Here is a 24800-nt window from a genome sequence, read left to right as displayed (position 1 = left end):
GCACCCAAGGTCCATGCTTCTTACGTGGCCCACCTTCTTTCTTCTCTTTGTCCAGAGCTCTCAGTCCCGGGGCTCTGGGCTCACCAGCCTCTGTGCTTCTGGAACTTTCCGGTATTCTGGCAGGGTCTTCACCGACTCCTCTGCTGCCCTGTTGCTTCTCCTTCATGCCGGTGCTCTGTAGGCTCCCTCTCGTCCTTCGGATTTCAGCTGAAATATACACCTGAGGAGAGGCCTTCCCTGGTGACTTCATGTGAGAGACCCCCACTCCGCATCACAATCATTCTCTTTGCCCTTAACCCCAATCTTTTTTATAAGCAGAACTTTTAACTGATATAATTTCAAATTCAAAGAATGTGCAAAGAATATACGGAAAAAATAGGTAAGTTGTGAAGCATGATAACATAATAAACACTTATGAACCCACCAATCAATTTAAGATCTAGAATATTAACAATACCTGATTTTTTTGTTAAGTTTATGTATTTATTTCTGAGAGAGAGAGAGCACACGAGCAGGGCAGGGGCAGAGAGAGAGAGGGGGGGGGGGGACAGAGGATCCAAAGCAGGCTCCATGCTGACAGCAGAGAGCCAAATGTGGGGCTCAAACCCACGAACCATGAGATCATGGCCTGAGCTGAAGGCAAACACTTAACCAACTGAGCCACCCGGGCACCCCCACAATACCTGATTATTTTCTGCCTAGCACTTATCAACTATCTAAAACTATACTGTGTACTTATTTCTGTATGTATTTTCTTTCGTATCTACTGGAAGGTGAGGTCCGACGCCTGTCTTGTTGGTTGCTGTATCCCAGAGCTTAGAATGGTGCCTAGAAAATAAATATCTGAGAATGGATGAGCAGCGAGGGTGAGGCAGAGAGGTCAGAGGAGTGGGACGTTACTGTCAGTGGTGAGGGGCGGCCTGCACTGTCTCCATGCAGAGATCCACAAGCCCACCAGACACAGCCCACCCCCCATTTCCCCGAAGGCTAGTCACATAACGTAAGGTGTAATGTCTAGCTATGTAGACAAAGGCACGCGAGGCCAGTCATTTTGCCATTTTGAGACTCCATTTCCGTCTCTGATAAAATGGACCGTAATAGCTACTTGCGGGATGCCTGGGGTAGAGATACAAACATTCTCACCTCCCTCTGTAATACCTGAGAGAGCAGGGCCACGGAGGTACAGGCAGCTGCTGGCAGCAGGCAGCTTCAGACCTGGAGACTGACAGGCAGACAGACAGACAGACAGATAGACTCTGGGTGGGCAGGACTGTGGCAGACAGACGCCCAGGCCACCCGGGAAGCAGTGGAAAGCCTCTCCTGCCCTCTAAAGGGCCCGCTGCATGTGCTTTGAGCCCCGCACTGATGCCCGAGGCCAGGCACAGACCCCTAGAGTGGTGGGATGGCTGGGCCTTGAACTGCCTGCTGGCAGGGATCATACAGGGTCTTGGTGCCCGAGTGGAGGATGCATCATAACTGAAAAGAACAATGAAATCTCTTTTCAGTGAATCAGGGGAAAACTTCAGTCGGGCCTCGGTTTTTTTCCCCCCCCAGTGCAAGTGTCCTGATTAAGCCAGTCTGTACTAAAATTATATCCAGAGGAACCAGGCCCTCAGGACAGTCTTCAATGTCTTCCTTTGCCTGGCAGGCTAATTAATTAATTCAACCAGCAGTCACCAAGCGACTAGTATGTGTCGGGAGGCCTTTTGCAGGGCCAGGGTGAGGAGGGGTAAATGCACGGGGGCAGAATAGCGCAGTCAGTATTCTCCCCGGGGAAAGTGGAAGCTGGGGGGTGGTGGGGGGCGTGGGGAGGGGGGTGCAGCCGGCTCTGCGAGGGCCAGGCGGAGTGACAGCGAGCTGCTCCTTGCACAAGGGGGCTTTTGCATTGCGCCTGAAGGATGATGGAGGCACAGACCCACCCACGGATGGTGGAAAGCAGTACATGTGTGGGCATGGGTGCAGCAGGGAATCATTTCAGAGACATGGGCTGCAGCCACATGTTGACGGCCTTGCTCACTGGGTCCTGAAGGCAGTGGAGCAACACGATCAGGTTTGTGCCTCAGACAACCCTCGCAGGGAACAGCTACTCCTCTGCCTCTCCCACCTTCGCTCACCCTTCAGCTGATCAGAACATGTCCGGTTTCCTTTGGGGACTCGCCCCGCCCCCACTCTCAGCTCACGTGGTTCCTTCTGGCTCCTGAGTCCTGCCTATGATTCAGGCCTGGCCCATCAGTGTATTTCATTATTTTATCCCGAGGGATCGATTCAGAGCTGGGCAGATTCTCCCGGTGGTCCGGTGAGACCCCGTTCGTGGACAGTCATTGGCTCTGTTGGGGAGAAGTCTCCTGTCTGCCAGTCTTGAAGCAGGAAGCCTGCCAACCTGTGGCTGTGGGGCCACCAGTGGCAGAGGACCGGCTTGAGAACGACACCGGCACAAGGGGAAGCAGAATGAAGACCTGGATTGATCAATGATGCCTCCATGCTCTCCCTGCCCATCCTGAGGATCCCGTCAGACCCATGGCAGGAGCAGGTCCCGTACTTCTGAAACCACCTAATGGGTAGAAACGGGCTTTTTTTCCCTGCTCTGTCTACCGGACACTGACCTTCTTTTTTTTTTTTTTTTTTAAAGCTTTATTTATTTATTTTTAGGAGCGAGAGAGCGTGCGCAAGTGGGGACGGGGCAGAGAGAGAGAGAGAGAGAGAAGGAGAGAGAGAATTCCATGGAGCTCAGACTCATGAACTGTGAGATCACGGTGTGAGCCTGAATCAAGAGTCTCATGCTAAACCAACTGAGCCACCCACGCACCCCGGGGGATTGACCTTCTTGTATGACTCTGGTCCCATAAGGACTGTGAAAACAAACCCCTCTGAAAACAAATGGGCCATTCGGGAGGGATTTCCAGTTCCTGTAATCATTCATTCATTCATTCATTCCACAAGTATTTGAGATTCTACTTTATGCCACACTCTGCGATAAGCCTATAATTGTGAGCAAAATAAACATAGGCCCTGTTCTCAGGGAGTTTGCAGCCTATTAAAAAAGACAGATGATAGGGGCGCCTGGGTGGCTCAGCCGGTTAAGCCTCCTACTTCGGCTCAGGTCATGATCTCACGGTTCGTGAGTTCCAGCCCCTCATTGGGCTCTGTGCTGACAACTTGACAACTGAAAGCCTGGAGCCTGCTTCGGATTCTGTGTCTCCCTCTCTCTGCGCTCCTCCTCTGCTCACGCTGTCTCTCTCGAAACTAAATAAACATCAAAAAATTTTAGAGAAGACGGATGATAAAATATGTAGTTAGAATGAATATGTAGTTAAAAATTGTGAAAAGTATCACGAAGGAAAAGTACAGGTAGCTATGAAATGTATTCTGGGGTATCAGGTGTTACGGGGGCAGGATGGGTAGGGATCGGGGCAGTTTTCTTTAGGAACCAACAAATGAAATAGGAGCAAAAAAGAGGTGTGGGAGTTGGCTGGGTGAAGGACTGGGAGCAAGGAACTTTCCAGGCAGAGGGAAGAGCATGTTCAAAGGCCCTGGTGTTCTGTCAGCCATCTTGAAGAGCTTCCTCATCCCCACAGGCCCTCCTGGGTGGGAAACGGGGAGGGGAGGGTGGAAAAGGTGGCCTAGGAATCCAGACTTGGCTTTGCTTGGCCCTTGGACACAAATGCAGCATAGATAACTGCCTTCCTTCACTCCTTCATCTCTCAGTCCCAGGGCACTTTCACTCTTTCTTCCTTAAAGAAAGCCCCTGTGCAAGTATCTTGCATTGGCGATGGTAAGGGGAGGAGGCACATTGCTAGCCTGCCTCGACCACCGTTCTTTCCTCATTTCTTCCACAGCAAGAAGGTTTCAATTGGGCTTATTCAGTTACTATAACTTAAGATTATAGTGATGATTCACTGCTTTTTTTTTTTTTCTTGATTTGGAAATCATGCTGGATATTTAATCTCAAAGCTTTGTTGAAGTTTAAAAGTAGACGTTACAGGACACTGAAAACGTAAGCAGAAAAAGAAAAAAGTGGATAAATTGACTTCATCGAATTTCATCGAAATTTAAATTTTTTGTGCTGCAAACAATACCATCAAGAAAGGGAATAAAGAGGGGTGCCTGGGTGGCTCAGTCGGTTAAGCGGCTGACGTCAGCTCAGGTCATGATCTTGAAGTCCGTGAGTTCGAGCTCCACATCAGGCTCTGTGCTGACAGCTCAGAGCCTGGAGCCTGGCTCAGATTCTGTGTCTCCCTTTCTCTGCCCCTCCCCTGCTTGTTCTCTCTCACTCTCCCTCTCTCAAAGAATAAATAAACATTAAAAAATATTGAAAGAAAGAGAAAGAAAGAAAGAAAGAAAGAAAGAAAGAAAGAAAGAAAGAGAAGGAAGGAAGGAAGGAAGGAAGGAAGGAAGGAAGGAAGGAAGGAAGGAAGAAAAAAAGAAAAAAAGACAAGTCGAAGAATGGGAGAAAAATATTTGAAAATCATATATTGGATAAGGGGCTTGTATCCAAAATATATAAAGAACTCTCAGCTCATCATAAAAAGAGAAAGGCCACAGGGGCGCCTGGGTGGCTCGGTCGGTTAAGCGTCCGACTTCGGCTCAGGTCATGATCTCACGGTTCGTGAGTTCAAGGCCCGCGTCGGGCTCTGTGCTGACAGCTCGGAGCCTGGAGCCTGTTTCTGATTCTGTGTCTCCCTCTCTCTCTCTGACCCTCCCCCGTTCAAGCTCTGTCTCTCTCTGTCTCAAAAATAAATAAAGGTTTAAAAAAAAAAAAAAAAAGAGAGAAAGGCCACAATCTAAAATGGGGCAGAGGATTTGAATAGACATTTCAGCAAGATCTAGAGATGGCCAATAAGCACATGAAAAGATGGGCAACATCATTAGTCATTAGGGAAATGCAATCAAGGCTCTAAGGAGCGATCACTTCACATCTACTAGGATGACTTTAAGCAAAAAGATAGCAAGTGTTGGTGAGGGCGTGGACAAGTTGGAACACTCAAACACTGCTGGTGGGGATGTAAAATGCTGCCGCTGCTTTGAAAAACGGTGTGGCGGTTCCTCCAAACGCTAAACACAGAGCTACTATACGAGTCAGCCGTTCCTTTCCCAGGTACGTACCTAAGAGAAAGGAAGACGCAGGTCTACACAGAAACTCGTATTCTAATATTCACAGCAGCATCGTTCATAAGAGCCAAAAGGTGGAAATAACTCAATGTCTACTAACTGATGATGAAATCAATAGTTTGCTTTCTCTATGAAATGGAGTATTATTTAGCAATGAAAAGAAAGGCAATATTGATTCATGCTACAACGTGAGCCCTGAAAGCACTATGTTGAGTAAAAGAAGCCAACACATTCAATGATTCCGTTTATATGAAATATCCACAAGAGACAAATCTCTAGAGACAAAAAGACGCCTGGTTGCTTATGGTGGGTTGATGGGAGTGAACGGGAGTGACGGCTTATGGCTATGGAGTTCCTTTTAGGTGGAATGAAAGTGTTCTAAAATTAGATGCAGCAAAGGTTATACAACCCTGTGAATATACTAAAAAACATTGAACTTTAAGTGGGTGAATTTTACAGTACATGAGTTTGTGCTTTTTTTTTTAAGTAGGTTAACGATCTCAAGTAGATCAATCAATATTGTCAGAGCCTGCGGCTGAAGTAAATTTTACCCGAATTCTGGCACAAGACACAGGTCAGAGAAAACCTCCCCAGGGGAAAAGTGTAGCGATAATAATGGTCACATTATTCACAGCGGTAACTGAAATTGATATGACCTTTATGGTTAGCAAAGAACGTCTGCATTCGCTTGATTAAATCCCTTCACTCACATGAATCATGGGAGGGAGGCATCATCACGCATATCTGACACCCAAGGGAACTGTGGTTCAGGGGGTTTAGGAACAGGTCAGACCATATGGGTAGTAAATTCTGGGGCTTGGGGCAGAGCCCTGGTCCACCTGCCCCAGATCTCATGTCACTTCACTAAGCCTGGGAGGGCAGAGGCCATGCTCTGTCTTTTTACAATAGTAGCCCAGTGGCTGGCAGGATGAATACATGAATGAATGAATGAGTAATAACTTACTTCTCTTTGGACTCTGTGACCATGTAACGCAAAGTGTGTTTCCATCTCCTCCTAGGAGAAGGAGACCAAGAAAGACAAGCTACAGGGGCCATCCTCGGAACACAACTTCGCAAAGTGCTGGCCGGCAGCCTGGTCTCCAGAAGTCACGCTGACTTTATCCTTTTATGGGTATAGAGAACGATCCTTTTATAGATTGCCTCAGCCCCACTCCCCACGTCCTGCCATCTTGAATTCCTGGTCAGCATTTGCCCTCCAGAGAAAGGTTGAACCTCCCGAGGCTGAGGTAACCCATAGCTAGTCTGTGCTGTCCAGAAGATGGCATGGGGTCCCACAAAGGAGGTACAATCTCACGCAGCCAAAGGAGTCTTTACGGATGAAACCTGAACGGGACAGAGAGAGCTTTGACCTTCTGCCTAACACGTTGAGTCAGCTGGTAGTTGAGTTCGGTTGGTTGGCTGTGTCTCAGATGTCAGTAGGAGACGAAGCAAAGATGTTCTGCTTGCTGAAGTTTTTTTTCCTTTCTCCATGGACCAGATGTTCTTTTGGAAAGAGCCTTGGATTCGGAATCGCAAAAACCTGGATTTAAACCCTTTTCTGTCATTTACCCTAGTGACCTCCCTAAGCCCAATGCCCTCGCCTAACCAGTGAAAATCTCACAGTCCCCAGCTGGTAAATGGCAGAGCTTGGATTTGAATCCAGGACTCTTGACTCCACCTCCACCTGCGGTCGAATGATAGATGGCAAAGAGATGTCTAAACTGCACGCAAAAGGGCAGGCTGTGGTAAATGTGAACACCTCCTCCCAGTGGCTGAAAGCCAGGAAGGAGTGAGAGAGCAGACGCTAATGTTCTCCCATTAATCAAGGCAGAGTGTGTGCTCTGTGCCCTTAAGAGGGCTTAGGACTTGGAATTGCTTCTGCTTCACAGCCTGTCTCTGGCACAGCCTGGGCTAGAGCCCTGGGGGTACTGGAGACACTGCCCAGATACGTGTCTGCTCACCTACACCCTCGGCCCGACTCCTTTCATGGCCCTTCCATTTCACAACCGTCACTGTGTCCGGGCCACACCCAGAAGGAATGGGATACACATCCCGCCAGTCTGGGTTATCTAGGTCTAAAACATACTTTGTTCCTTTGGTGATTCCATCTGGAAGGCCCCATGGAACTGAATGACTGACTTTCCTCCTTTAGCTTTAATCAAAGGGATGGCCGCTCCTACCCGTCCAAGGATGGGAGTTTCCATGAGATTGTCGGGGTCAGAGGCAAGGGCCCGGATTTTTGAATCAGACAGCCCCCTATTTAATCCTGGTCTCTGGTTATTTCTGTAGGACCTTCAGTGATGCCACTTGACCTCTCTATACTTCATTTTACCTTTCCTATAAAGTGAGGCAACGATCTAGGGCTGTGAGGACTCCACCAGGTAGCGTAGTGATGTGGTTGGCGCGGAGCAGACCTCAGAAACCAGAAGGTTCTCTCTCCTTCCTGATTCTGTCTCTTCTCTTGACAGTAGAGTAGATCCACTCAAAGAAGGAAGTAGACTCCACCTGGAACCTGGGGCGGTTTGATCAGACCTCCACTGAGTCCTCAGGTGTACGTGGGGGAGGATTAACGATCTTAGACAAGTCTTCCCGGGAGGAGAGGGGCTGGGAAGTATTGGAGGTATTGAAGGCAAGGACAGAAAAGACCAGATGGGGATGTGCTAAGTATAGTAATAAGCAGTAATAGTGATAGAGTGCCTCATTTAATTGAACACTTACTATGTGCCAACATTGTACTTGGAAATTTACATGTGTTTCTTAATCCTCCTCTCGTCATCCCCATTTCACAGATGAAGCAACCAGCTGACAAGCGTCTGGATACGCCAGTAACTGCGACTTGAAACTATATGTCACCCAGTGCTCTGGGGAAGGGTGGGAGACGTAGAGGTGGTGGTAACTCAGGCTGGCCTGGAGGTCCCTGCCCTGGGGGAGGCTCAAGTCCTCCGTGGTTTGTGACCCAGCCCGGGCGAGGCAGGAAGTATGGGGCCTCCTCAGGCAGAGGGCCTGTCTCCCCAGTTCACATGTGAGCACCTCCATACCAGGGCCCCGTCTGACTGCTCCCTCTGGTAGGGGCACAATCTGTGTTTAAAGGAAGCAAGAGGGGCGCCTGGGTGGCGCAGTCGGTTGAGCGTCCGACTTCAGCCAGGTCACGATCTCGCGGTCCGTGAGTTCGAGCCCCGCGTCGGGCTCTGGGCTGATGGCTCAGAGCCTGGAGCCTGTTTCCGATTCTGTGTCTCCCTCTCTCTCTGCCCCTCCCCGTTCATGCTCTGTCTCTCTCTGTCCCAAAAATAAATAAACGTTGAAAAAAAAAATTTTAAAGGAAGCAAGAAACACTACCGTTTTCCCCTTTTCCTTGTGGGGTCGCCCTGTGTGGAATGACGTCTTTGACAACATAGAGCTTGTCACGGTTGACAAACCACTTTCCTATCCGTTATTCTGGAGACCACCTGCCACCCAGGAAGTCTCTCCTCCTCCCCACTGCTGACACCTAAGGGGTCACCAAGGCTGGCCAATTCTTCCCTTTATAGTCGAACTCGTCTGTCCTTCTGTACCTTCCCCACTGCCATCACCTAGATGCAGGCCTCTGTCGCTTCCTCCCACGACGGCTCCATACCTGCCCTCCTCACTTCCCAGCTTGCCCTGTGCTAAGCCCCCTTTCTATCCAAGAGTCAGAGAGATCTCTCTATCTCTCTTTTTTTTTTTTAATTTTTTTTTTCAACGTTTATTTATTTTTGGGACAGAGAGAGACAGAGCATGAACGGGGGAGGGGCAGAGAGAGAGGGAGACACAGAATCGGAAACAGGCTCCAGGCTCTGAGCCATCAGCCCAGAGCCCGACGCGGGGCTCGAACTCCCGGACCGCGAGATCGTGACCTGGCTGAAGTCGGACGCTTAACCGACTGCGCCACCCAGGCGCCCCGATCTATCTCTCTTTTTTTTAAGTGCATTCATTTATTTTGAGAGAGAGAGAGAGAGCACAAGCCAGGGAGGGGCAAAGAGAGAGGGAGAGAGAGAATCCCAAGCAGGCTCTGCGCTTTCAGGGCAGAGCCTGATGCAGAGCTCGAACTCATGAACCGTGAGATTATGACCTGAGCCGAAACCAAGAGTCAGATGCTTAACCGACTGTGCCCCCCAGGTGGCCCCAGACAGATGGCTCTTAAATAAAACTCTGCTCATTTCTCTCCTGTTGCCTTAGCACCAAGTCAGCCCCTGCACAGGACCTGAGCCACCTGTCCCCGCCCCCCCAATCCTGTCCTTATCTCCTCAGACCCACTTGTCCTCTCCCTGCCTGCCTGGCCAGGGGTGACCCATGAGGCCACGTGCCTGAATCACCTGGCAGGGGAAACAGGGACCTGGAGGCACATTTCATCCCTCCCTTCATGTCATCCCCTTGTCCGCACACGCACGTCTGTCCCGCCTGGTGATGTCACGGGCCCGGGTGCATGTGCAGTAGCTCGCACCAAGGCTCCGAGGCGGGGGCGGGGTGCGGAGTGATGAACGCCCGGTCTCACTTCAGAGAGATGATGACAGCATGAAGGAAGGTGAGGCAAGACTTGGCACAAGGCACAGTGGGGACGCAGAGTCCCCAGAGCCTCCTGACTGAGAAATATGAACACGCAAACTTGGGTAAATAATGTCACTCTTAGCCACCATAGCACTTGCTAAATAAGATACTTACGTGGTACTCTCTTCATGCTGGACACCGTTGTAAGCAGCCTACGTGCACTTACTTGATTTATCTGATGAGTTATCCCCACGACAACTCACTTTACAGACAAGAAAAACAAAAACAAAAACCCTGAGGCACAGAGAAGTTAAGTAACTTTCCTAAAGCAACACAGCTTGTAAGTAGTAAAGCCAAGATTTGGCTCCTGAGTCTGTGCTCTTAACCCCCGTGCTCTTTTGTCAGCCTGTAAAAGTCAGGCCTGCCCCCCTGCCCCGGGGGAGCGCTGTCCTCCTGCGGCCCCTCACTCACCCGGGCGTGACAAGTGTCTGTAGAATCTCCAGCCCAGAGGCCTCACCTCGCTCTGCTGTCATTTATTATTTCATCGCTGTGAGGCCTCATCCTGTTTCTCAGCTGGGTTTTGATCTCCCCATTGCGGGGGGAGCAAACTGGAAGAAGATTCCTGTGAGGCACCGCACCGCAGCATTCCCAGGAATCAAAACTGAGGGCGTCTATCCGCGGAAACACTCCTGTAGGAGAAGGGTCGGTCTGAGGGTGCCCCGGGGGGGGGCACTCCCCAGGTCTCGGTGGGCACACTGGGTCCGCGGCGCCACAGGGGCACGCGGCTCCAGGCAGATGCCATCCTGTGAGCCATCGGTTGTGGGCAGTGGTTGAGTCCACAGAAAGAGAAGTGAAGGAGTGAGGAGTTGATAGGAGCAAAGACGAGCCTTGGGGAAGGCCTGGTTGGAGGGGATGAGATAAAGAGCAGGGGTGGGGGGAGGAGAGGGACAGAAAAAAGTGACAGGAGGAGCACACGCACGAAGCAAGAACTATTTGTGCATCATTTTCTCTTATCCCTTATCACCTACACACACACACACACACACACACACACACACCAAAACCTCCGAGTCCAGTGCTGGAAGCAGGTGAGGTACGATTAGTAACACCAGTTTCCGGATGTGAAAACTGAAAGCAGCACAGGCTGGTGCCCCACCCCCCCCAACACCCCACCACCACCCCCGCCCCGTGTGGCAGGTGGTAGCTAGCACCCTTCCCCACCCCCACCTCCCACCGTCCGGGAGCTTGTATCCCTCACGCAAGCCACCACGGGAGAGGAAGCAAGGGGTCCACCTGTCACATGTGCCCTTGATCCAAGCAGGAGGCACATCTGGGCCATGGAAGGAGCAGGCCCGGTGGGAGTGGGGCTCCAAATGGAGGTGTGGGTCGGGTGAGGAGTGGTGGGGGGGTACGGAGCAGGTGGAGGAAGCCAGCATACACCCTAGTTGGAGAAACTGGTTCTGGGGAAGGAGAAGCAGGGGGCCCTGGGAGGGGGTTGTGCCCTCTCTCTCTCCCCCTGGTCTCTCCCTCCTCTGGCATTTATGGTCTGCCCGCCCCTCACTGTCTCCCCGCCTGCACCACCCCCTTCTCGTTCCCCCCTGTCTGTCTGTCTCTCCCCTTTCTCATGGCTTCTTCTCTATTTTCAGGGCCCATTCTGTCTCCATGTTCCCTCTTCCCCGACTCAACTATTCTGTACCTGGAAATCTAAAACATATCTGGCATGAGGTTTGCTTACTGAATAAAGTTTTATGCTACTTGTTTTCATTTGAAAAGCAGGAGGGCAGAAACGTTTTCTTCCCTTCTCTTTGAAGACGAAAAACCGTCTCTCCAAGGGGGATGCTTTTTAAACATCATCCTTGATGGATTCTGTGGGCAAACTAGTGTCTCCCAAGAGAGGAGAGACGGGCTCGCCATCTCTGTGTGAAGGTGCCAGAGACAGTTTCTGAATGAGACAGAAGGGAGACTCTTTCTCACTTTTCCTCCGAGTGACACAGACACCCGTGGGCTCTTCCCCATGATGAGATCACCCAGCATGCCCAGCAAGGTGCTAAAAAATAATTGCCCTCAGCGAAGACATGCAAATAAATCATTCTGCCTGGCAGAGAAAAAAATGTGAGTGTTGTCAACAAAACAGGCAGGCAGAGCATTCCTCCAGCTCCTGGGCTCTGAGGACAGACCCACCCCATGCCCCCGGGGCCAGGAGGCATGCTGCTGCTGGCAGACCCTCACGACAGTCCCCTGGGCCCCCAGCTCACTCTGGGAGCAGAAGTGGAAGTCACTGCACAGCTTTCCTCCCGGAAAGCACGCACACAGTGCGCAGAAGTGTGGCTCCACCTGCTCAGTGGGGAGTTTGTCCAGGGCTGAGCTGTCGCGGGGAGACTTGCGCCTTCGTCCCGCAGCCCGAGGGCTACAAGGCCATGCCGTCAGTCATAGCGGCTCTCCATGGCTGTGATTCGGCTTCAGGAACAGGCCCTTCCGGCCACCTACACCTCAGTCAGTGGGCATCCTCGAGCCCTTGAGTTTCCCCGCGTGAACTCTTGGACAGATTGAAAGAGAAGCCCGTGTGATGCCGACGCCCTTGGAGGGAGGACCGGGTCCCTTCTCCCTCCCCCGTCACTGCTGTAATAGGCACTCTTACTAGCTTCCAGCTAAAGCCCTTAAATCACTTTTGCCAATATTAAATAATGAATTGGCTGCTTTCTTGACACAGCTGACACAGAGATAAGAGATTTCCCATCATCGAATAGGAAAAAAAAAAAAAAAAAAAGGGCCTAGGTTTGACTCTGGATTTATTTCCTAAGACCAGATTCTTTCATCAGTGAATCATTTTGCTGACTTCCTTCTAAAGCACCTGAGACAAAGGCTGGCATTTTGGGGCATGCTCACAGATGATGGAGACGGGATGGCGTGAGGGCCTCTGGCTCTCAGGGCGGAGGGAGGAGACAAACACCTGAATCCGGGTCAGCTGGCGGTGGGGGCTGGGAAGGGAGGGAGGAGTTATAAAGGCTGTTCCGGGCAGAGGTAGGCGTAGCCTGGGGTCTATTCTACAGGTGGGAGGCAGGGGAGAGGGAGGGAAAGGAAGTAAGAGGGTGAAGAAAGGGGGCAGAAGAAGAGCAGAGTGAGGACTAAATTCTCACCTCTTCCTGGGTGCCTGCTTCTAAATTTACTCTGTTAAAGATGTCCCGTCTAGGGGTGCCTTAAGCGTCCAACTCTTGATTTCCTCTCAGGTCATGACCTTGGGGTTCGTCAGTTTGAGCCCAGTGCAGAGCCTGCCTGGGATTCTCTGTCTGTCTCTCTCTCAAAATAAATAAGCATTAAAAGAAAGAAAAAAGATGTCCCATGTAAACATAGCTTTATATTGAAAGATGCGGTACAGGCTTGGCATACGGCTCAAGGTCTTTTCAGGCTTGTCGGAGTCTGTTGGGCTTTCCGATCTGCTCCCATATTTGCACTTCTGGGAAACTTTCTTGGTCTGGATTCCCCCGGAAGCGTACCCTGAGACAACACTGTGAGTGCTGGGGGGGGGGGGGGGGGGAGCTGGGGTGAGGAAGGCAGCCACTAAGTGTGGGGCAACTGACCCTTCCTCCCACTGAGCAAGTCTGGGAGCCAGTGTAGAATATGCATTTGGGAGTTAACTACTTCAGGAGCAAGGGGAATGGGTTCCCATCGTGATTGGGTGGGAGCTGCTCCTCGGGGAGAGAGAGAGGGAGGGTGTTCATCCCCAGCACCTGACCTGCCCCAGGTTTGCTCAGCAGTTGGCGCAAGCCTCTGGGCTCAGCGGCCAGCCGGGTGCCGCAGTTGGAAAGGCTGGTACACATGGGGATGGAAAGAGTAGAGGCCATGGGCGTGGGACATCAACAGACTTTGCCAAAGCGACTACGGCAAGCAAGTGATCCAAAGCCGGGCATAGGGCACCTGATCCAGCCAGAAGAAACAAGACCTTACAGGGTTTGGCACCCACTGATGGGACCACTTTGAGCTTGTCGTCGGGGCTCCAGAGACCTCTTTGGTCGTGAGGGACGCCAGCACTGGTGGGAAAAAGGAAGAAACACCAGAAAGAGAGAGTCAACCGGACGTGAAAGGGGAGGGCAACAAGAAAAAGGAGCAAGACGTAGGTAAGCCACTGAAAAGGAAGCATGAAATACACAATCTGCAACACTCCAACGGGACGTGAGGTGAGCCACGCAGGTGGTGTAGCTGGTCAGCTTTTGGGAAGGTGACACAGGAAGCAGCCACAGAGAGATGGGGTTCTGAGTAGGTGGCAAAAGATTCTAGACAGAATTCAGTCTGGAACATTGCTCTCTCTCTCTTTTTTTTTTTTTTTCTTGTTCTTTCTTTTTCTTTTTCTTTTTTTTTTTTTTTTTGCTAAATCCAGGAAGATCTACTAAGACTTAGTATAAAGACAAGGCTACAGCTCTCACCTATCTATGATGGGACAATTAGCAATTAAGAATAGAAGCGTTAGAGCAAGAACAATAAGAATCACAACAGTCGATGTGGTTGAGAAGTCAGGTCAGGGTGGCGCCCGGTGTGACGCAGCCAGCAGTGGCTGCGGGGGACACAGATCGTTGTGGTTTCCGATGTGTGTCTGCAGACACGGCCCAGGCAGCGTATGATCACAGAGGAAGGTCTGGGTGGGTGGGTCCGCACTGTTACAACCTCCAGCTGTTCCCTGTTTGAGGGCCCCAGGGAGGCGGCTCTGGTGATATAAAATGATATTAAAAGCGACTCTTCATGTTGATCCAAAACGTTGGCCAGGAAACCCTAACGTGAAGACATAGGTGAGAAGTGGCACATTGTCTGGGGGGAAGTACTAAACATATCCATGCAGGACGTCTACGGGGTTAACAAAAATAGCTCTAGCAGGCTTCGAGCTATCCAGGTTTATAGGGACAAAGAGCTTGGGAGGGGCTCCCTAGGAGAGTCATGGAGGCAAGGAGTTGCCAGCTGAGCCAGGCGTGCTGAGCTGTTTCTCTTGTTCCCATTACCCTAAACCAAGTGAAGGGGCACTGACAACACTGGGGAGGAAAAACAAAAAAATAAAAGAGAAGGGTCCTAACTTACAGTCCTGAGATGAGCTGCAGAAAGTGTGGGTCTATGGTGAGAGAGACACTGAGCAATGTTTGTTTCGTTGGAGTTTGGAGGTATATTTGAACGTAGAGATGGGTCCCTCCTCCCAGCCTTGCCCTCTGCTAAGTTGGGAAGGTAAGAAGGTCACTGAAGTCCCCCACTAAGGCAGGGTAAAAATAGCGAGCAGGGTGCCTGGGTGGCTCAGTCGGTTGGGTGTCTGACTCTTGATTCCAGCTCAGGTTGTGATCTCCCAGTTGGTGAGTTTGAGCCCTGCATCGGGCTCTGTGCTGACAGCTTGGAGCCTGCTTGGAATTCTCTCTCTCCCTCTCTCTCTCTCTCTGTCCCTCCCCTGCTCATGTTCGCTCTCTCTCTGTCTCTCTCAAAATAAATAAATAAACATTAAAAATATTTTTAGGGGTGCCTGGATGGCTCAGTCGGTTGAGTATCTGACTTCGGCTCAGGTCACGATCTCACAGCTCATGAGTTCAAGCCCTGCATCGGGCTCTGTGCTGACAGTTTGGAGCCTGGAGCCTGCTTTGGATTCTGTGTCTCCCTCTCTCTCTGCCACTAACCCACTCGTATTCTCTGTCTCTCTCAAAGATAAATCAACATTAAAAAATTTTTTTAATATTTTTAAAAAGATGGGGCACCTGGGTGGCGCAGTCAGTTAAGCGTCCGACATCAGCCAGGTCACAATCTTGCGGTCCGTGAGTTCAAGCCCCGCGTCAGGCTCTGGGCTGATGGCCCAGAGCCTGGAGCCTGTTTCCGATTCTGTGTCTCCCTCTCTCTCTGCCCCTCCCCCATACATGCTCTGTCTCTCTCTGTCCCAAAAATAAATAAAAACGTTGAAAAAAAAAATTTTAAAAAGAGTGAGCAGAAAAACATCAGCTTTGGTGTGAAAAGGAAGCATGATTTTCCTTTGGGATAAACACACAAATCTTGGGGAAGATTAGGCTTGAAACATGGATTTGGGACCCTGCCAGAGAGTGTCACCTGCCAGTTGAGAGGCGACAGGAAAAGGCTGCAGAGAGGGTCGTTGCAGAAAGTGGCTAAGAGGGTTGCAAGGTTGATGGGAAAGCGCTCCCCCCCCTCCCCCCCCCCGTCATCGGGGAACTGCAGCGGGGCCAGCCATGAACATCTAGATGCTCCCAGAGGGTGTGGACACGTGAGAGAGAAACAGTACTTGTGGGACAGGTGAGAATAAAAACACGCTTCCCCTGCCCAAGGGAGACACCTTGAAGTGGGTGTATGATTGCTTTATGTTTTAAATTGGAGAAGACCCTTTATATTCACCAAAGTGACCAGAAAGCCATGAAGGGAAGGACGGCAGTGTGCCTGAATGCCACATCCCCTCTCCTATTTATACAAGCATAGAATTTAGGCCATTCAATAAACTAGTTTACAGGCATTAACACCAGATTCACACCATAGTTACACCTTATCATTGGGGTGTGTGTATTTGGGGGTGTGCAATATTTATAAACGCCATACATAGCTCACCCCATAGTGTGGGTTTATTCCTTAGCAACAGGTGGCTTTGTTGTCTCTAATTTATGGTCCTCCGTAAAGAATCCTTCTAGCTATCTTAAAGAGGAGAACCTCAGCCAGTTGACCCCAATCAATGTTATAGTCCCTGTTGGGGGGCCGCAGGTGGGCAGGGTAGGTTAAGAGCAGTCCTGAGTGAACTAAGTAGCTTCGTGAGAAGGTTAGTGTCTTTCTGGTGTCTACGGAAGGGAAGGCAAGGGGAACCTCCTGCAATAATTTCAGGTGGCTTGGGTTCCCACTTGGGAAGAAAAGGCCCATATTTTTACTTTGACTTTTGATTCACAAGTCTTAAAGAACCTGGACTCTGCAGGAATCTGGGTGAACTTGCCCCCCTTCTCTCCCAACCCCCCCACCCCCGCACTGTGTCCGGGCTCCCTACCCCATTCCCGTTTTGTCCTTGGGGAGCTATCCTTCTCCTGTCTAGAGCAGTGGTTTTCAGCCTCAGCTGCATATGAGAATCACCGATTTTTCACTGGTATTTCAAAAATACACCCGTGCTAAGCTCTCACCTCCAACCGTGTTTCTGGAAGTGGGGTGTGGACACAAGTATTTAGTCATTTATTATTTTTTTTTTAGAAACTCTTACGGTAACTCTTGTGTTTAATTAAGGTCTTGAAGATTGAGGAGGATATTAAACAGAGGCCAAGTGGGTCCGATTGTAGGAGACAGGGGAGGCAGCGTTCTGTAGAAAGCATGGCTCCAGGCTGACACTTCTGGGCCTGGTTGAGTGAAATAGAGAAATTCATTCATTCCTCAGATATTCATGACTGTCTACTATGTGCCCTGTACGGTGGGTATAACAGTGAACAAGACAATTAAAACTCTGTGCCCTGGTGGTGCTTACATTTCAGTAGAGGGGGCTTTCCTGATGGGAAAACACAGGTGAGGCCCGCAGAAACCCCTCTCGGGCTCTCAGGTGGGTGAGGCTGGCGAGCATGCGTCAGAGTGCCAACTGGTTGTCTGGTTTGATTAAACACATTTGCAGTGGACTGTAGGCTCACACAGCTGATCCACATCCGGCTGCTGGTCTCCCGTGTCTGGGCCAATACAGCCCCAAAGGCTCAGAGCAGCAGGAGAGACGTGTGGAGCAGGTGCTCATAGCCCTGCACACTGGGGACGATCCCAAGGCTGTGGGATGATGTTGCAGATGGTGATGATGAGTGTGCTCATTTTCACTTTAGTTTATTGTCTCACATGAGGAATCTGAGGCAGAGCCAGCCCCTGAACCAGAATCTTCCAATGTCTAGTCTAGACAGGGCCCTCTCCTGCCTCTCATCACGGCCATACTTAAGTTACCTTGAGACGTCCTAGGAACCTGCTTTGGGCCCTTTTTTGCCCCAGGCTTCATGACCTGACAAATCCCTTCTCCTCGTCTTCCTCAGGATGAGATTTCAGAGGCTGGGATCAGAGGCAGCTTTGATGCAGCACAAGGCTAATGGTTCTTATCACCACCCCCACCTGTGAAATGTGTTTCCGGTGGGAAGTGTAATTAGAGCCTCAGGAAGCCTCGGGGGTGGAGGGTTGCTGATGAGAGCTTGGCCACGTGCTGAGCAGGTAGTGTCGAGATGACCATCTGCCCAGCCCTGTCCTGCAGGCCCACAGGTCTTGAACCTGTGGAACAGAATGGATGGAGAAGCAGCCTGGCTTCTGTGTGCTTCCAGGTCCCCTTATCCTGGCACAGAAGAGCCTTTAGGTCCATCTCTGCCCTATTTGCAGGGAGGCCCGTTGCTGAGTGTCCCCGTTCTCATTTCTAGGGTCCTCTTTCTTCTTCCACCTCTCTCCCTGCCTTGTCCTCTTTCTTCCCTGGTTTGTGCGCATGCCTACTGCCTTTAGGCTGTAGAGTCCTGAGCAGCGTCCATATCTTTGGTGGCCAAGAGGTGGCTGGACCACCAGGCCACTCTGCCCAGTACCTTGGAGCCTTTCGGACTCCCCCTTGGGTTCCGAACACTAGTTGCAGACCGTGTGAACTGCACAGAGAAGGGAGCAATGAACAACATGTGAGCACAAAACTACATGCCCTGAAATGGACAGATAGCCTTTCATCCCATTGCTTGAAACACTCCTGTGGTGTCTTTGTTGCTGGCGTCGACTGAGCCAGGCCTTGTACTCGGTGCTCTACCTGTATTACCTCACGATAGGCCCATGAGCTACGTCTTATTTTCCACTCTACACTTGAGAAAACTGGGGCATAGAAACTTTAACTTTCCCAAGGTCACACCACTAGCAGGTGCTGGATTCTCCAAAGCCCATGTGTCTGGACTGGGTGGCCTAGGCATTGGAGGAACTGGCCTGATACAGAGACCCCTGGGACCCAAACCCAAGTGGTTTAATTGGCCCCAAGGGTAATAGAAGGAAAATAGTGGCAAATAGACAATTTCCGGATTCAGCCTGGGAGGCGAGCAGGGGGCAGATCTAACCAGATGAGCCAAGGATAAGCAAATGGAGTGGTGGGAAGGGTGGGAAAGAGGCTTCAGCCTTGAGGGGGAGGATTCAGAATCCAGGTCAGGAACTGGGCCTTGGCCACTGGCTGAGATGGGGTGGGGGCTGGGGGGGCGGTGGCTGGCCCGGGAGGAGGTGTGGCCCTCCCTGGGAATTAAGGAGAAGAAACAGGCAGAGGCCCAGTCTTTGGGGTGGGTCAGCACAGGAAGAGGAGTGGGTGGCTGTGATGTGATAGGATGTGGCAGATATGCAGATGCCCAGTATGATCCCCAATGCAGTGGTTGTTGGGTCCACTGGCACAAAAGGAGACCCGGAGCAGGGGGCACAAGGGATGCCACTGCATGGGGCTAGACCCCAGATTTAAAGCTGAATTAACAACTACATCCTAAGCCCTGCAAGTCAGAGGGTCAGAGGCCACTGGTAAATATCCCGATTCATTTTAGATGAGCTCATGAACTCGGGGAGCATGCGGATGACCGATTTGAGAACTGGGGAGGGAAGGGTATCAGGCAATGTGCTAATATCCCCAAAGCAAGTGCCTCTGAAATCCTACTTCATCTCTACCTAAATGATGAGGCCCCACTGTTCCTGGCAAAAGAGAGAGCAAGATGGGAGACCACCTAAACACAGCCCGGGCTACTCCGTTGACACGGAGAAGTCAAAGACTTTTTATTCTTCCTGCCTTATTGCCTGAGAATTATAGGCTTCTTTGTTTTGTGGTGGGGAGTGGTTGGTAATGAAAGTGGGATCAGCATAAAATAAAATAATAACCAATAGATATTGAACAGTTACCATAGGCCAAGCCTAACAATGCCCCCTGAATTAGGTACTGTTATCATTTGTCCTTTTTACTTATGAGGAAAATGAGGCTCAGCAAGTTAATAATTCAAAATCTTACAGCTCATGAGTACAAATTTCATGATTTGAACCCAAGCGTAAGCCTACACTGTAGCCACAGTGTAAAACGGCTATATTCTGTGGAAGCCACGAGCTCCAGGCCAGGATGTCAGATGTAGCAGATCATCGGAATTACATATTGAATGAATGAATCAATGAATACGTGGATGAATAGGCCCTCAAGATATATTATCCAGACCTTGAGGCCGAGGCAGGTCCAGAAGGGGAGGGAGTTAAAATGAAAACTGGGTGTAGGTCCCCCTTGTCACATTAGAATTTACTTGGGAGGATGTCCCAAGATAAGGCCAAAGGCCAAAAGTCTATCAATTGCCGTGAAATGAGGAAGCCAGGCTACCCTACCTCCTTTATGCTCTTAGGTATGATTAGAGAGCATAGATGCGGTCATTCTCAGGAATGTCACTGCTCTCTTCCTGATGTTTCAAGTCTCGTTTCCAACGTTCTATATTGTTAAATATGAATGCTGAAACAGAGTCCTTACCTGAGTTTTAGAAGCAAGTTTTTGGTTCCAGAATAGACAAATGAGGGAAACAATCCCTTGGACAAACTTGGGCCTGCAGGAGACTTTCTCTTTCACAGACGTAGCATTGAAGAATGGTAAGCGCCCAGGACAGAGGAGATAAAGAGCACTGGGGATCCAGGTCGTGGCTGGACCCTGGGGAGGCAGATAATCAGAACCCAGCCCCAAGAAGGGGATGAACAAGCATATGCAGAGCCTGGGTTCAGGGTAGGGAATGGAGTAGCAGGAGGTGTAATTGATCCAAGACTTTGGGAGGGAGGCAGATGGGGCTCAGCCCTGTGGACTGCTTCAACATGGCAGCCCAATGGGGACAGAAGTGCTTGGAGGCAGGGATGTATGATGTCATACACTGCCTCCACTACCACTGAGAAGAGTGGTACTCAGGATGGGGTCCAATTTCCACCAAGTTACAATATCACAGATAAGGGGCCAAGGACAATGACCCATATCTTTCTGGGTTAGGATTACTACACAGTCTGGATCTGCAGGAGGGAGATGGGGGGGCGCAGCTGCCCATTGCCGGGGCATCCTGAGGCTACATGGGAGGAGGGGGTCACCCTCTCCTATATGCCTCTCACTACTCTTGACCCACTTAGTTTGAAGCATGTGCATGGCCAGTTTATGCTTCAGAAACTTAGTCCCACCAAAACAGTCCTCTTGATTGTTGCTTGTTATGCCCAAGACAGCAGTATGATGCTGCCTCTTACTAGTTCTATACTGGCTTTGGGTCTCCATATTCTTTGTGGACTGTGTTGTGGGATACATAATAGCAATGAAAAGGGTGTTTACCCAGTTTTAATTGTGAAGGGTCACTTCCTTCTTGGATCTGAGGCATCCAAGATGCCTTGCAAGATGGCTTGCTCCATCATCCTCCATGTACCCTAACAGTTCCTCTGAAGGCTCCAGATAGTACCTCAATGCCTGGGGATGGCTGCCCAGTTCCTCCCTCTTTAATAGGTGTCCATCCAGGACTGTGTGGGGCACACCTACATTGCCCAGGTGCTTTCCTCTGCGCTGCTTCCAAGGGCAGGTTGCTCCCTTGGTTGTCCTCTCTACTTTACATTCTTTGCCCAGAATGGGCTCCCTCCCTTCCCTCCTCTCCCTGTTGTCAACGCACCAGAAAGCTTCATATTCAGAACAGGATGGTTAAGTAGTAGAGGAAATCACAAGAGCCTCCAAGTGTCCCAGTGCCGGATCTTTCAGGATCCTCTTTCCTTCCTTTCCTTCACTCTTTTATGCCGATTGGAGACTCTAGGTAGCCCATCCCTCAATTCCTCGCAACTTACACAACATCCTGATTATTTGTTCAGAAACACATCTAACATCTGGTCACACCTTTTCCTCCCACCCTCTTTGCACCTCGCTTTCCTTTTCCTCCTCCTTGCTGGATCACCACCTGAGTCTCCTCTCTAGGTTGGATGGGCAAGTCAAAATTCCCAGGCCAGGCAACTGCAGGAGTGAAAGCTACAATAAGGAGCTAAAGAATTTGCAAGCCCGGGACTTCTTTTTGTTTTACAACTAATCACCCTATGACTTGATTAGCTGATTTGCTAATGCCAATACATTCAGTATGGTTAATTATAGACTGTGCTATTCAGGTCAGAACACATGCAGGTAAATGAGGTGTTGGGACAATTGCTCTCCCTGAGACCTGTTTTGGATTCCAAACAATCCTAGGGTTGGTTCCTTAGGACTCCTATTAGGCTACTAACTCTTGGTGTAGTCTTGAGGGGGGGTTGTCCTTTCTTCTTTCTGAGGGTCAGTTTGCCATGACAGAGGTGTCTTGTGGCATTGATGGGATCCAAAGTGCTTAAAAGGCCTAATCCATTCTATCACTCTGGGGAGCCTTAACCTCCTTTGGCTCCATAACTCAATAAGCCCTAATGCTAATAAAAATGCCTCTGTAGCAGGAAAGGATGGACCTTGTAAATCCTTCGTATTTTGGGTTTGGACGTTCATCAGGCAGGATGTGGTTCAAGAATATATAAGCTTGAACAACAACACCTGGACCCAGACCTTGCATTGGCACCCTCAGTGGCCTGCACAGGACAGATGTCTTGATTTATCTCAGCATGAAGAAACTCCTGGCTGCCTGCCTGCTAGTCAGCCTGGTTCTTGCTTGACCCACTTTTTTTTTTTTTATGTTTATTTATTTTGAGAGAGAGCACAAGCAGGGGAGAGGCAAAGAGAGAGAGAGAGAGAGAGAGAGAATCCCAAGCAGGCTCCACACTGTCAACATGGAGCCCAATGTGGGGCTTGATCTCATGAACCGTGAGATCATGACCTGAGCCGAGGGTCAGAGGCCTAACCAACTGAGCCCCCCAGTTACCCCTTGCTTGACCCACTTTGCCAACTCTCTGGCTACCTAGCCTCTCTCTCCCCTGCCACCTCTCTTACACACACACACACACACCCTAGGCTACCTCCTCGCATCACCCATACCACACTCCTCACAGATGTTTTCTTCCTTCACAGCACAGTCTATATAAGAAGATTGAGAAAAAACTTCTAAATATTTTCTTCTTCTCCATTTCCTCTTTCCTCCAACCCCTTTGTCCCCTCTTTCTTCTTCTTTTTTTAAAAATGTTTATTCATTTTTGAGAGAGCATGAGTGGGGGAGGGGTAGAGAGAAAAGGACAGAGGATCTGAAGCAGACTCTGCGCTGACAGCAGTGAGCCCGATGTGGGGCTCGAACTCACAAACTGTGAGATCATGACCTGGATGAGGTTGGACACTCAACTGACTGAGCCGGCCAGACAACAGGGAGATGCAGTCAGACCACGTGCCCAGAAAGAGAACCAGGATGTTTGTAGACAGCACGTCCTGCCTTACTCCACAGCTGTCTGAGCCCCCAGCCTTCAAGAACCCCTGGAAGTGCTATCCAGCTGACAGTCCCCTCCTCAGTTCACTCCCACCCCAGGCTGCTTGCTGCTCTAAGAGCCCCTTGCACAGGTACCTGTGGAAAATGGATCAATTTAGGTTACAATTATTCCTACGTGTTGTGCGAGCTCCCCCAAAGAGGGCAGCTGGATTTGTAGGTCAGAGTGAATCTGCCAGGAGATAGAGAGGACATGGATGGGGAAGCAGGGCAAGGAAGGGAGGACCATTGGGTGGAACGACTGGACATTTGGGATGCCGGAATGTGCTTCTGGCTTGTGGGGCACCAACCCCACTCCTTCTTGGGGAGGATATGCGTTGATATTCCCACTGCTTCTGGGTTCACAGGGACTGCTGGATTTGCCCACTAAGACTTGAGCCCCAGGAGTGGCCACACTTGATCTAGACTTTCTTACATGCCTCTGCTGTCCCCAGGCTTCTCTGCTCCAGGGGCCAGCTCCTCTGCCACCAGCTCTCTGCCAGGACCACCTTCGTCTCACCAGTGCTGACTGCTCAGGACCAAAGAGTTTCTCTTTGTCCAGCAGGTGCCACAGAGCCAAGGTAAGGTCTTACCCTTCTAGAAATCTATTGGCCTTGTGATATAAGCCCCATGGAGACATAATGCTCTAACCCAAAGGCTACACTCGGTGGGGAAAATTCCAGATTTGGAATTCATAAGCATTTATAGAGTACCTACTTTAATCTGAGCCCTGGGCCGAAAACTCTCTCAACCATTATTTTATTTGAGATAACATACTTATCAAGTACATCTAATTGTTCCCATTTTAAGACGGAGGAGCCCAAACTCAAATTAAATACCCAAGGATGCAGAGCTGGCAAATGGGAGACACAGGGTTAAAGTTCATGTCTGTCTGACTCCAAGTCAGAAGTTCAGTTGGCTTCCCTTCCCCTTGCAGTAACCGAAGCTCCCTCCCCCAGTCCGTGCCATGCCCCAGCTTCCTATCACTAGCTGCCTCAGTCTAGGCACTCTCAAATGATGGAGGCTCAGGCTACTGATTCAACTTCAGCAAAAGTAGATGGAGCACCCGCTATAGGCTGGTCTCCTTTCTCTCTCACGCTTTGCCTCATGTGATGCTCAGAGCATCCCTGTGATGGACCCCTTCTATCTGGGCTTTTCAAAGTGGATATGCAGTGGTGGGCAAAGAGTAGGTAACACCACACCACAGGGAGCCATACTACATTTTCCTAGCCAGCCAATTTTATTTAAATACTGTTTTACACAAATTACATGCAAATGCATGTGTTGATATGTATTTTTCTGATATATACGTATTTCTGATATATACGTATATTTGTAGTACTTGTATATGTAAATATATTTATAATATATATTATGATAAATTTTCTTTTTTTTAATATGAAATTTATTGTCAAATTGGTTTCCATACAACACCCAGTGCTCATCCCAACAGGTCCCCTCCTCAATGCCCATCACCCACTTTCCCCTCCCTCCCACCCCCATCAACCCTCAGTTCATTCTCAGTTTTTAAAAGTCTCTTATGGTTTGCCTCCCTTCCTCTCTAACTTTTTTTCCCCTCTTCCCCTCCCCCATGGTCTTCTGTTAAGTTTCTCAGGATCCACATAAGAGTGAAAACATACGGTATCTGTCTTTCTCTGTCTGACTTATTTCACTTAACATAACACTCTCCAGTTCCATCCACGTTACTACAAAAGGCCATATTTCAGTCTTTCGCATTGCCTAGTATTCAATTGTATATATAAACCACAACTTCTTTATCCATTCATCAGTTGATGGACATTTAGGCTCTTTCCATAATTTGTCTATTATTGAAAGTGCTAC

General features: G+C 49.9%; 1 long non-coding RNA gene across 3 annotated transcripts in view; it reads left to right on the top strand.

Annotated features, from left to right (window-relative positions):
- LOC121018197 (uncharacterized) overlaps positions 1-8202 on the top strand; it is a 43095-nt gene extending 34893 nt beyond the window's left edge. For 2 of the 3 annotated variants that reach the window (XR_005785073.1, XR_005785072.1), the window contains exons 3-5: positions 5600-5683; positions 6129-6742; positions 7899-8202. This is a non-coding gene — a long non-coding RNA (uncharacterized LOC121018197). The remainder of the gene's footprint in view (positions 1-5599; positions 5684-6128; positions 6743-7898) is intronic. The other variant, XR_005785074.1, reaches the window with a different exon arrangement.
- The last annotated feature ends 16598 nt before the right edge of the window (positions 8203-24800 follow it).

This window comes from Herpailurus yagouaroundi, unplaced genomic scaffold, assembly GCF_014898765.1.
Source record: "Herpailurus yagouaroundi ecotype Mexico unplaced genomic scaffold, PumYag 218, whole genome shotgun sequence".
Classification (NCBI taxonomy): Eukaryota; Metazoa; Chordata; class Mammalia; order Carnivora; family Felidae; genus Herpailurus; species Herpailurus yagouaroundi.
Note: the sequence above shows the minus strand (reverse complement) of the source record. Positions and strands in the feature narration are given on the sequence as shown.